This window comes from Mercenaria mercenaria, chromosome 8, assembly GCF_021730395.1.
Source record: "Mercenaria mercenaria strain notata chromosome 8, MADL_Memer_1, whole genome shotgun sequence".
In the NCBI taxonomy this organism is placed as follows: Eukaryota; Metazoa; Mollusca; class Bivalvia; order Venerida; family Veneridae; genus Mercenaria; species Mercenaria mercenaria.
The window spans coordinates 56,737,100-56,750,506 of record NC_069368.1 but is presented as its reverse complement, the minus strand read 5'-3'; the positions used below and the strand labels follow the sequence as shown (position 1 = coordinate 56,750,506).

The window sequence follows — 13,407 nt, the reverse complement described above, 5'->3', positions numbered from 1 at the left end:
CACGACGCCTGTAGTGTGTAGGTGGGGCACAACATAGTACAGTTTGTTTTATGGTAACTGTGGTCAAGCACCACATACATTGTAAAATTAATGTACATAAGTAAAATGGAATAGTTAGAAAAAGTGACTAAACATGTATTCTATTCGTGACTTACTATTTAAATAAAATTTGATTTGGATACCTTTAGTTACTTAACTTTTACAGTCATCTTGTGTAATTAACAGAAACAGTCCGAATTAAGATATTATTTCAAATAAATGCATTCAGAAGTGTCCCTGTAATTATACTGTTTTACTGAATACTGAAATACTGAAAATGATAAAACGATATCAGATCATCGAACACCAGTAATACGTAAGGAAGGCTGTAAGAATTATTCCATTACCGTCAAACTGTTACGGAATGAAATACAATTAAAGAAGTGTATTAAGCATATAATTACATGTAATTGTAATTCAGATAGACCAATATGTTTGGCCTTTGTACCATAGTGATTCCAAAGCTATTTCTTTGTTAAGAAGGGGCAATATTGGTCACAAATAGCCAATTGTAGAAAACAGTAACACTGACTGTTGTCAATCTGAGGGTTGCATTTTAAGTTAGTTCCTTTCAAATAATTCCTAAATGCCGATTTGATTTTTTTGTTATATTTGTTTCGGTCTGAAAAGAAGCACAGATTTAAGTGGGTTAATACATATCTTTTTTCAGGAAACATATCTGTTTGTTTGTTTCAATTTGAATATTTAAGGGCGCTTAATAGATAGGATCTATGTTTTATAATACTGAAATCCTAGCAGGAATTTAAGATTAATCTAGAATTGAACACCTACACAAGATTTTTTAATGCTTTCTCCCCAAACTTTCATTTTTAGCTCGACTATTCATAGAATAGTAGAGCTATTGGACTCGCCCATGCGTCGGCGTCCGCGTCCGCGTCCCGATTTGGTTAAGTTTTTGTATGTTAGCTGGTATCTCAGCAACCACTTGTGGGAATGGATTGAAACTTCACACACTTATTCACTGTGATAAACTGACTTATATTGCACAGGTTCCATAACTCTGTTTTGCTTTTTTACAAAATTATGCCCCATTTTTGACTTAGAAATTTTTGGTTAAGGTTTTGTATGTAAGCTGGTATCTCTATCTCAGCAACCACTTGTGGGAATGGATTGAAACTTTACACACTTATTCACTGTGATAAACTGACTTACATTGCACAGGTTCCATAACTCTATTTTGCTTTTTTACAAAATTATGCCCCTTTTTTGACTTAGAAATTTTTGGTTAAGGTTTTGTATGTAAGCTTGTGTCTCAGTAACCACTTGTGGGAATGGATTGAAACTTCACACACTTATTAACTGTGATAAACTGACTTACATTGCACAGGTTCCATAACTCTATTTTGCTTTTTTACAAAATTATGCCCCTTTGTCGACTTAGAATTGTTTGGTTAAGGTTTTGTATGTAAGCTGGTATCTCAGTACTCACTAATGGGAATGGATTGAAACTTCACACACTTGTTCACTGTCATGATCTGACATGCATAAAGTAGATCCCATAACTCTATTTTGCTTTTTTACAAAATTATGCCCCTTTTTCAACATAGAAAATTTTGGTTAAGTTTTTGTATGTAAGCTGATATCTCAGTATCCACTAATGGAAAAGGATTGAAACTTCACACACTTGTTCACTGTCATGATATGACATGACAGCTCTTGTTCTTATAGCACTAGTATCATATGAAAAAACAACAAAATACACATATTCACACAATATGGTTTCAAATACATTAATAACAATTGGAAGTTTGTAATGTTCCCGGTGATGTGAAACATAAATTCAAAATATTCATGAAAGATTTCTTATTTTAGTGTTAATAACATGGTAATGAAATGCTTTTTAGTTTGTTTATATAATATTGAATGTGCTAAAGGCGTGTTTATTCTTGTATATTAGTATTTTCTGTCCTGATCATCTACACTTGTTCTTACATGGTATTTATAAAATGTTCTTATTCAATTTACCTTTAGCAAACTATGTATCTTTAAGTCTTTTAAATTACATATCATGAAAGTTTATTGTTTTTTTCGGCTGCATACGTAAAAATGAAGATAAAAAAGAGTAGCCAGATTTTAAGAACACTGCCTCCCTGAATAAAATCCGACAGCAGCGTATGTATGGATGTATAGACGATAGACAATTTCACAACAGTACATTGAAGTAAACAAGGGGACAAACGAATAAAGGTGCACCACAGGGCACTGCTTTTGAACGGTCAGTGGGATGTCATTTCATCATAGATATTGATTCTGTAGCGCATGCAGCGTTCGTCAGTTATCTCTGCTATATATATTTTTAACCTGATTTTCAAAAACCTGGTAATCAGATTAGTGGATGTCGTTGTACGTGTGCCTGTGCGGCGTCAAACTTTGGTCACTTTCACTAAAATAAAAAAAAACAAACTTTCCACTTGATGAGTTCAGTTGGATTGATGTATTCAAATAAACTTGGCCTATAGGTAGCTAAAAGACGGTTAGGTTTGTATAAGGTTTCAGTGGGGTCAAGTTCAGGGTAATCATAGCTTAATTAATCTGCTGTACGCTTTGTGATGTAGAACGGAGGTGTCGCGATTCAGGTTTTTATTAAAGACCTTTTTTGTTGCCATAGGGCCAACGTCAGTTACTGAAAAAGGTGTTATTTTGTCATCACAAAAGTGGTTTCTGTTTTATTATGTTTTATTATTTTAGTTAGGATTTACAAATTATATGAACAACTGCCTTCGGCTCATTAAATAAAAATAGAAAAAATGGTTCCCGCTTATTTAATTGCATATTTAGCTTGGATAAACCTTTTGTCAGCACACTTTGTATGTTAATAGTTTTTATTAAAGACAGAGTTTAGGAATGGTTTTTGGATCACTTGGGTAAACGTCAATTTCACTATTACAAAAAATAGGAAATGGTTTCAGCTCAATACCTTTAGTTAGGAATTAGATAAGTTAATTAATAAAAGTACGGGTCCTAGTAAAACATCATAAGCCCCTTTATAAATGCGTTTATGTCATCAGAAAAAAAGAGGTTATGTGCTGGAACGAATATCCGGGTATTCGTTCAGATGGTTGACCGAATATTCAGATATCAGTTTTGGTATTCGTACACAGGCAATGTCGCCAGATATGAAACCGATATGATAATCATATGATTTTCATATGAGACCTTTCATATGCTAATCATAAAAAAAGAGCCGCATATGATAAGAATATGATATCAGTTTATGATTCTCATATGAATATTATATCAGTTTCATACGAAATGATATGCATATGATTTTCATATGCAAATTGAAAGGCCTAGCGTATGATATGGGTATGAGACCGATATCAAGTTCATATGTTGCCTCCTTTTATATGCTACTTATATGGATTTATCATATGCTGTTCATATGAAATCTCTGCATATGCTATTCATATGCTGCTCTTTTCATAAGCTACTCATATGCCGCTCTTTTCTGAAGATACCCATATGCCGCTCTTTACATGTGCTGTTCATATGTATTTTTCCATATGAAAGTCATATGTAAATTCCTTTCACTAATCACTTCAATGGAATATCCTGTTTGCTATCTCATTATTAGTCAACGGTTGTATCTGGAAAAAGACAACTGCATTGCACTGAAGCAAATTCATCTATATGAAAACAAACACAAGAGAGTGTTCATATACATATTTATTGTAATTTTGAGGTACATTAAAATAGTAATTTGTTCCATTTATTTCTATAAATCAACTTTTTGGTTTAATGTGACTTGTCTATACATTTAATAACACACAGCTTAACATTTGTTTGAGGTATACCAAACGCTTAATTTCATCTTTCTGTAAATCATATGTAGATTACAAAATTGGAACCAGAAGCACAAAGAATGGGTAAATGTAATATGAAAACTGAATGAAAGTTAGTGTTTGTGTTTACTGATACAAGTAGATGTAGCAATGATACTTCCTATATAAAGACAACGCATTCTAAGAGATAGTAATATCCATTCCCCGCCACTGTTACTCATTAATAGTGGAATGGTTGATGGCATTAGGTGGAAGCACTGACACTGCTAAGTGTATTTTATAAATTTTATAATCCATGCACAAGATTCAAAGAAATCCTTCTAGTGGTTTAGCAGAAAAGGAGTGCGACAGGGAATTGAAGGCTCAAACTTTTAAGCTGTGACCTTGACCTTCGGCTGGCATGGGCAAGTTTGGAGTTATGCACATCGTCTTGGTAAGGTGAATATTAAAGGGAAGTAATATTAAAATCCTTCAAGAGATTTAATAGATACACAGCGGATACAAATTGGAAAGCTCAAACCTTTACTTGTGACCTTGGCCTTGAGTCAACATGGCTGATTCATGAGTTTTGCACATTTTCTGGTTGAGGCGATCATTTATTCCAAGTTTTATGGAAATCCTTAAAGGGTGTCGGAGATACAGAGGGGACACCAAATGGAAGGGGCAAACTTTTGACGTAAAATCCTTCAAGTGGTTTAGGAGATACAGAGAAGAAATAAAATTGAAGGCCCCAAATCTTAAGCAGACATGGTCGATTCATACAACGTCTTGATCATTTCACCAAGGTGTTAAGAAAATCCTTCAAAGGGTTTAGGAGACTCAGTGCATACACAGAATGCAAGGCTCAAACTTGTAACCTTCAAATGCGATCTTGTGTTCTGAACATCGTCTTGATGAGGTGATTATTTAACCAAAGTTTCATGAAAATCCTTCAAGGAGACACAATTGTTACAGACTGACAAACAGAGACCATTACTTGTAGTGGGGCATTAATGAATATTACAATTTCAAAGTGTGAACATGGTTCAAATAATACATAACCAAACCATGAAGTAATATCAAATTTCACATTTAATGAAAATTTAAGACATGGAAGTTTGACCATGTCCCAGGTGCATATGGTGATGATACAGATGTGTTGAAAGTTTCAAGGCTTTATCCCGAAAGACTTGTCAAAATGGGGACTGTTACGAAAACCTTAACCAAGGTGTGACGCCGACGCTGACGCCGTGGTGAGTATGATAGCTTTACTTATTCTTCAAACAGTCCTGCTAAAATGCGATGACCTACCATGCATTTTATCAAATTTATTCAACAAGTTGAACAAAGTCAAAGGAGAAAGTGACAAATATAATATTATTTTTATTACATGTAAGCTTTTTCTGCCAAAACATCAAAATTCTACTTTCTTTAACTATTATAAACAAGTCAATCTGACAGTCCCCTATACTTTAAACGACATCAACATCAAGGCTGTATTATAGTGTTTTATCAGTTTTATGTAATGACTTTATTTCACTCTTGCAACATCAAACATATCATCAGTATTTACTCTGAAATCATTAAAGCAGCATGCCTTCAGATTGTTCGACAACAAAAAGAAAAAAAAAATTTTTTTTGATATCTTGAAATGAATGCTATATTTCTTAAGAAGGCTGTAAAACTTTTAAAATTACTGACAAACTTTAAGTTATGGAAACATGAGAATTTGCTGTTTTTACTACTTTTTACGATGAAAATCGAAAAGCATTTGTCAGGCTTTTACTCCAAGTAAACTGTCTCGATTATAAAAATTTATATTTTGAAGTCATTAATGACTACTTCAGCTATAGCGCTATTGGTTAAGTTGACGGGAAAATATCTTTATTGCCGCGGCGGTCCGGGGTTCGATTCCAGGCGCGGTCATCTTTTTTTCTTGATTTGGAACTTTTAAAATATTTAAGAAAAAAAAAAATCATATTTTAATGTTCATTATATGACCAAACTTCAGTTTGAAAGAAAGAATATTTTTTTAGGCAAATCTGGAGGCATGCTGCTTTAATATTCCTTGGGACCTATTTTTTGTATATTTCGTGGTCGAGTCAATCAAAAAAATTTAATCCCAATGAACAAGTAACATTCCCATTCATGTTACGCTCAAAAATTGAAATCCACCAATTTATATCCCCTGGAAATTGCTGTTTTTATCAAAACTACGAAATTCCATGCTCGTGAAATTAAATGATTTTACAGTATTAGGAATTTAATTATTTAAATAATTTTCCTATCAGTAATCTGTCAAATTTGAGAACAGATATGTTTTCCCTAGTTCTGCGGATTTAAACTAGTAGTTCATGAGATATTCTATTTAAATGTATCATTCAAAAATTAACAAGCAAAGCACATTACATTTATCGGAATATCAATGTGATAATTCTCCTGCATCTGTTTTATAGTGGTAGAGATATAAGCAGTGCGATTTACATTGCCAAAAAGTCCAAGTTACAAATATATGCATAAGTCACATAATTTTGATTATGAAACAATTTTCTTTTACTGCATCATTGTCTTTATACTGCGTGAAAATTAATTAGACTCTTTGGTGAAATTATCTGACATATTAGAAAATGTTTATTAGCTGCAGTTTATGTTCATACACAGAGATATTCTGAACATTATCATGCGGAAGTGAATGCACCATAAGAAAAGGCAATATTCTTTAATATAACAATGTAGAACTGTATTTAGACAAATGCCGTGCAATACAATGGCACCTAATTTCTCTACTGCAGTATAAGATATCTGTCACTGATGCATAGACAAGGTTGTACTATAAATGCAACATGTTATAATAAAACACTTTCATTTAAATTTGCATTTACAGAAACCTTCAGTTGTTGTTTCATAACATCTATAAATAACAAGAGTGCCATAATATCACAATGCATGCCCTTCCTAGAAAATGTCTATACACTAGCACCTGTATTTTTCCCAATAGATTTTTTTTGACCAATTATTTATAGTAACAACAAAGGGAAGGTAATCCTAAAAGAAAATCTATATAATGTATGTGCACACAAAACACTTTACCAGGTAGAGATAGATCAAAATACACATAAATATTTGATCACATGCAGAATAATGTTACGATGATGTTTCATAGTACAATGTCAAATTCTTTTTGAAATATCTGCTACACAAACTGTTTTTGCCCTTTCATACATTTCTTTTTTACTGAGAGTACCCATCCCCCCTAAGTCACACATTTTTTTTAAACAATTATTAATGAATTAATTTAATTCTTAGACACTGTTTGGTGAATAGCGATGTACACGTCTTTCATCTTTTTCCTTGAGACGGAGCCACTTGTCTTGTCTGGTGTCTTCTTTGATTTCCTTGTACATTTTCCTAAAGTCTTCCAAAAAGTTTTTATAAGTTGCTTGTTTGTAACATCCTTTCTTGCTGCAAAACGTTCTCTGGAATATAAATATATATATACATGTCATAACCTTTTAGTCGCCTCTTACGATCATGCTATGGTAAGGCAGTGGTTCCAATTCTTTTCATACACAGATCGTCACAGAACCACATGGGGCTTAAAATGGCTAAGTGGTTTAAAAATGTAACACATAATTGTCCTAATTGCTTTTTTAATCCCCCATCACAAGTGTTTGGGGGTTACAGGAATGGTCTCCGTCCGTCCTTCTGTCCTTCCGTCCGTCCATCCTTCAGTCTGTCCGTAACACGTTCTTGTCTGCTCCATATCTCCCCTTGAAGGATTTAGTCAAATGATCACCTCATCAAGACGATGTGCAGAACTTCTGAGGCAGCCTTGTCGGCTCAAGGTCAAGGTCACAATTCGAGGTCAAAGGTTTTAGCCTCCATTTTGTGTCGCTCTATATCTCCTTAACCCCTTGAAGGAATTTTATATAACTTGGGTCAAATAATCACTGTGTCAAGAGAAAGTGCAGAACTCATGAGTCAGCCATGCCGGCTCAAGGTCAAGGTCACAACTTAGGATCAGACGTTTGGGCCTTCCATTTTTTGTTTCCACTCTGTATCTCATAAACCCCTTGAATGATTTTCATCAAACTTGGGTCAAATGATCACCTCATCAAGAGCTCATGTATCAGCCATGTCAACTCAAGGTCAAGGTCACAACCTAAGGTCAAAGGTTTGAGCTATGTATCTCCTAAACCCCTAGAAGGATTTTCATGAAACTTGGGTCAAATGATCAGCTCATCAAGACATTGTGCAGAATTCACGAGTCAGCCATATGAGTTCAAGGTCAAGGTTACAACTAAAGGTCAAAGGTTTACCCTTTTACTACCATAACAGTGGCGGGGGATTTTCTACCATAACAGTGGCATATGTCACCATTAAAGATTTTGCATCAGATAAAATTTAATTTTAAAATGTTATACTGTCTGTTTCGGCATTTTGATGAAATTAAGAGGAATTACTTTAGAGATAGCATTTCAACTTAAGGTTATTAGACTTTACCTAGACTCTTTGTAAATGCATGTTCAATAGAAGTATTGTTATCTACAAAGAATAATACTATATTGAATGGACAGATACTCCAAGTATTAGATATAAATTTGATTAATACAAGTGCTATAACTCAATGTTATATATATAGGTGGTATATAGGTGGTTGCTAATTTGATCTAGATTTTATGTTTATTAACATTAAGTACAATTTTGGTAAGGAGAAAATTTATTGTATTTACTGAACAGACATCAGTAGTTTTTAGAGTAAATCTGTTGATATTATTCAGAACTGACTGGTTATTGTGCTTTAACTAGAGTTTATAGTAATATTTGCACTGATGTACAATTGTTGTCAAAGAAAAATTACAATAGTTATTGGCAACTATCAGTATTGGAAATGTATAAATAGAAGAAACTTAAGTCTGGAAATTCTGGTCCCAACTTGCTGCTTATCGAATTTGACCTCGACTTTGTAGAGGTATTAGTTCTGAGAAATATACTCTAGTTAACTAGTGGACATTGTTTATGAAATAATACATCTCATTTAGTGATTTGTCGCTGAATAAATCATTGTTTGGAGTTCAGAAAAAAAAATTGTCATCAATAGCAGAGAAAGAAAGGTAAAGAACAATATCTACTCCCTTGTGTAGTGTGTCATATCAAGCTTTACAGACAAGCAACAGAAGGTGGTGCTCTTCTTGACAATTTGTAGCACAGTCTTTTTTAGTAACAGCTAATCTCAATGAGTTGACATTCTATTCACTCAGAGCAGCTGTGGTGTTTCAGATTTTGTATTTCAGATCTGCATAACTTGATTAATTCAATATTGCATGTAGTTTCATGACAGCCATACATTGTTTACATTTCAATGGATGTATTCTGTGTACATTTATGTATTCTCAATTCTGATGTTTCTGTTTTAGTTATAAGTTGTCTTTTTCTGTATCATTGCAGTACATGTACTTTATCAGGAATGGCTTGTTGTATTTGTTTTTCGGCGCTATATGACCATTTTGTGTCTATTCGCCGTAAAACCCAACTTACTCACTCACTCACTCACTCACTTACTTGTATTTTGCGTTTGGACGATTTTTAGCTCAAAGAATAGGTAGAACTATTCACACACTTGATCACTGTCAGGATAATACATATAATGCACAGGTGACATAACTCGCCCTTGCATTTTTAGCTCACCAAAGCCAAAGGCTCAGAGTGAGCTATTAGGATCACTCACTGTCCGGCGTCCGTCGTCCGTTGTACGTCGTCCGTAAACTTTTACTTTAAACGACATCTCCTCATAAACCGCTAGGCCACTTTCACCCAAACTTCACAAGAATGATCCTTGGGTGGCCCCCTTTCAAAGTTATTCAAAGAATTGAATTCCATGCAGAACTCTGGTTGCCATGGCAACCGAAAGGAAAAACTTTAAAAATCTTCTTCTCAAAAACAGAAGCCCTAGAGCTTAGATATTTGGTGTGAAGCATTGCCTAGAGGACCTCTACCAAATTTGTTCAAATCATGACCCCGGGGTCAAAATTGACCTCGCCCCAGGGGTGACTCGATTTTACAAAGGAAAATCTTAAAAACTCTTCTTCTCAAAAACCAGAAGCCCTAGAGCTTAGATATTTGACATGCAGCATTGCCTAGTGGATCACTACTAAAATTGTTCAAATCATGACCCCGGGGTCAAAATTGACCCCGCCCCAGGGGTCACTTGATTTTACATAGATTTCTATAGGAAAATCTTCATTTAAAAAAAAATAAACCAGAAGGCCTATAGCTTAGAATTTGTGAAACATTGTAACATTGTCAATAGTGGAAACCTCATTACATAAATCTAATTTTCAAATCAATGCAACACGCCAGTGGTCCAAATTATTAACCCCCCCATTGGGGTAACTGGATTGTACATAGAAAAATCTTCAAAAAATTTCTAAAAATAAACCAGAAGGCCTAGAGCTTAGATATTTGATATGTAGCATTGCCTAGTGGACCTCTACAAACTTTGTTCAAATCTTGACCCCCAGAGTCAAATTGACTCAGCTCTAGGGGTTACTTGATTGTACATAGAAAAATCTTCAAATTTAAAAAAAAACCCCAGAAGGTCTAGATCTCAGGTATTGACATGTAGCATTGCCTAGTGGACCTCTACAAAATTTATTCAAATCTTGACCCCCCCACGGTCAAATTGACCCAGCCCCAGAGGTTACTTGATTGTACATGGGGAAAACTTCATAAATTTGCTAAAAATAAACCAGAAGACCTAGAGTTTAGATATTTAATATGTAACATTGCCTAGTAGACTTCTACAAACTTTGTTGAAATCATGACCCCGGGGTAAAATTGGCCCAGCCCCAGGGGTTACTTGTACATCGGAAAATCTTCCAAAAAATTTCTAAAAACATGTAGCTCATATTTCTCAGGTGAACGATCCAGGGTCATCATGACCCTCTTGTTACAAAATTATCTCCCTTTTTGACTAAGTAGTTTCTGGTCAAGTTTTTCTGTGTAAGCTGGTATCTAACTACCCAATTATGGGAATTGATAAACTTAATACACTTGACCATTGTTATGAACTTAAATGAATTTTACAGGTTCCCCTACCTTGCTTTGCAATTTTACAAAATTATTCTCCCTTTTCAACTTACAGTTTCATTCAACTGACAAGGTTGTTGAATAGTCAAACATTGCTATCCTGTGACATCTCTTGTTTAGGCAAATATAGTTAATATCAACATTACTCCACCACAGTTGTTAGCTCGCTGTTGTATTAAAACTAGTTTCTAGTTTGTAGGACTGTAGGATTAAAGATTAACAGGTTTTGATTCCATGTCCGGTATGTAACTCAACCATTCATAACAGAATATTATAACTATTTCTTGCATAAAGTAGTGTAATGGTCATTGCCCCATTCTGGTCAAAGGCTGACATGATACTAAGAGGAGCTTTTTTTCACATTTAGTGCATTTCTCTGCCACCCATTAGAGAATTATAACATTACTTGACCCAAATGTGAAAATGTATCATGTGCAACACCTAGACACCTTTATTATAGGTCAAGGTCACATTTTGAAGTTATCTTAACAGGTTCTATTTTCCTGTCCTCAATGACCTAACAATTCATCAATGTATTTCAATATAATATTATTCAGTTGTTCCCTGTTATGACTGGACTTGTCATGTACAAAACATTGAAATCATACATATATGTTTTTAGATATTCAATATTACAGATGGATAACTGTCAAAAAAGATTTATTTTCTTGTTAAGTCAGTAACTAGACAGTCCATTAAAAGATTTTAATTTCACATGGCATTATTGTTTCTAATAATGAGAGAATATGTCAAACACAACTTGGAGACGCCACCTTTAAGGTCAGGGTCACACTCAGCTCAGTGGTTAACATAGTATTTACAGGGTCTGTTTTGTGTCTTGTTCATAAATCTGCCATCCATCGTGGGATTACAATATTACTTGATACAAATGTACCCATTAGAGAACACATGATGAACAATAACTCAGACCAAGAACTGAAGGGTCAAGATCACACTTTATCTGTTCTGTTCATTGACTAAACCATTTATCTATGGATGTTAATATTACCTTGCAGAAATATTCCCCTAAAAAGCTGACTTGTTTTGTGCAACATTGAGATTCCTATTACAACAGTCAAGATGGCAGATGTAGGTCGAAGGGTACTCTATTTTAGCTCATCTGAACAGAAGGTTCATGGTGAGCTATTAGTAAAGGCTTGATGGTGCAGCATTCGTAATGTGTTGCACAACATCCACAAATTTTATTATAACATCTTCTCCTCTGAAACTACTGGTCAGAGTAATATCAGATTTGGTCTGTAGCATCCTGATGACGTCCTCTATCAAATTTGTTCAAATGGGGGCATTTAACCCCTTTTATGGGCTGATATAGCTAAAAATAGAAAAACTTTTAAACAACTTCTTCTCATGAACCGCTTGATGGGTCTTCATCAGACTTGGTCTTTAGCATCATATAAAGGTCCTCTTTTAAATTTGTTCAAATGGGGGCACTTTGGCCCCTATTAGAGCCGCTAGAGCTAAAGATAGAAAAACTTTAAAGAACTTCTCCAGAACTGCTTGAAGGATTTCCATCAAACTTGGTCTGAAGCATCATTATTAGCCCTCTTTTAAGTTTGATCAAATTGGGGCATGTGTCCCCTTTCAGGGGCCGCTAGAGCTTGAGCTAGAGCTTTACATATAAAAAGCTTTAAACGACTATTTCAAATGAATCGCTTAATGGATCTTCATTAGACTTCGTCTAGCATTGTTATATGGTCCTTTCCCAAGTTTATTCAAATAGGGGCACTTGGGGCTGAGCTTAAAATAGAAATACCTTAAAACGAGCTCTGCTCATGAACCGCTTAATGGATCTTCATCAAACTTGGTCTGTAGCATCATTATGAGGTCCTCCTTCAATTTTGTTCAAATTAGGGCACTTGGCACCTTTTAGGGGCTGCTATGGCTAAAAATAGAAATACCTTTAAACAACTTCTTATCTTGAAGCGCTTGATTGATCTTTATCAAACTTGGTCTGTAGCATCATTATATGGTCCTCTTCAAATTTTCTTCGAATAGGGGCTGCTAGAGCAATAGAATAGACATACTTTTAAACAACTTCTTCTCATGGACTGTTTTTCATCAAACTTGGTCTGTATCATCATTTAAAGGTCCTGTCTCAATTTCAGTCAAATGGGGGAACTTAGCCCCTTTAAGGAGATGTTAAGGCTAAAAATAGAAATACCTTGAAACAACTTCCCATGAACTGCTTGATGGATCTTCATCAGACTTGGTATGTTACATAGTTATATGGTCCTTTCCCAATTCTGTTCAAATGGGGACACTTAGCCTCTTTTAGGGACCACTTCAGCTAAAAATAGAAATACTTTTAAAAGTCTCTTACTTTAGATCTTTTTATTTTTTAAAAAAAAATTTAATAATTGTCACATGCAAGATCTATTTAGGCCAAAGTCGGCCTCGGGACAGTGACTTAGGCCCACTTGGACCTCTTATTATGCAATATGTTTTATGTCACTGGTAAAATGTCTTTTACCAAAGA

At 34.6% G+C, this 13,407-nt stretch overlaps 1 pseudogene; it reads right to left on the bottom strand.

Moving 5' to 3' along the window:
• Positions 1–7,116: 7,116 nt before the first annotated feature.
• The window catches only part of LOC123565329 (uncharacterized), a 28,567-nt pseudogene continuing 22,276 nt past the window's right edge, over positions 7,117–13,407 (bottom strand).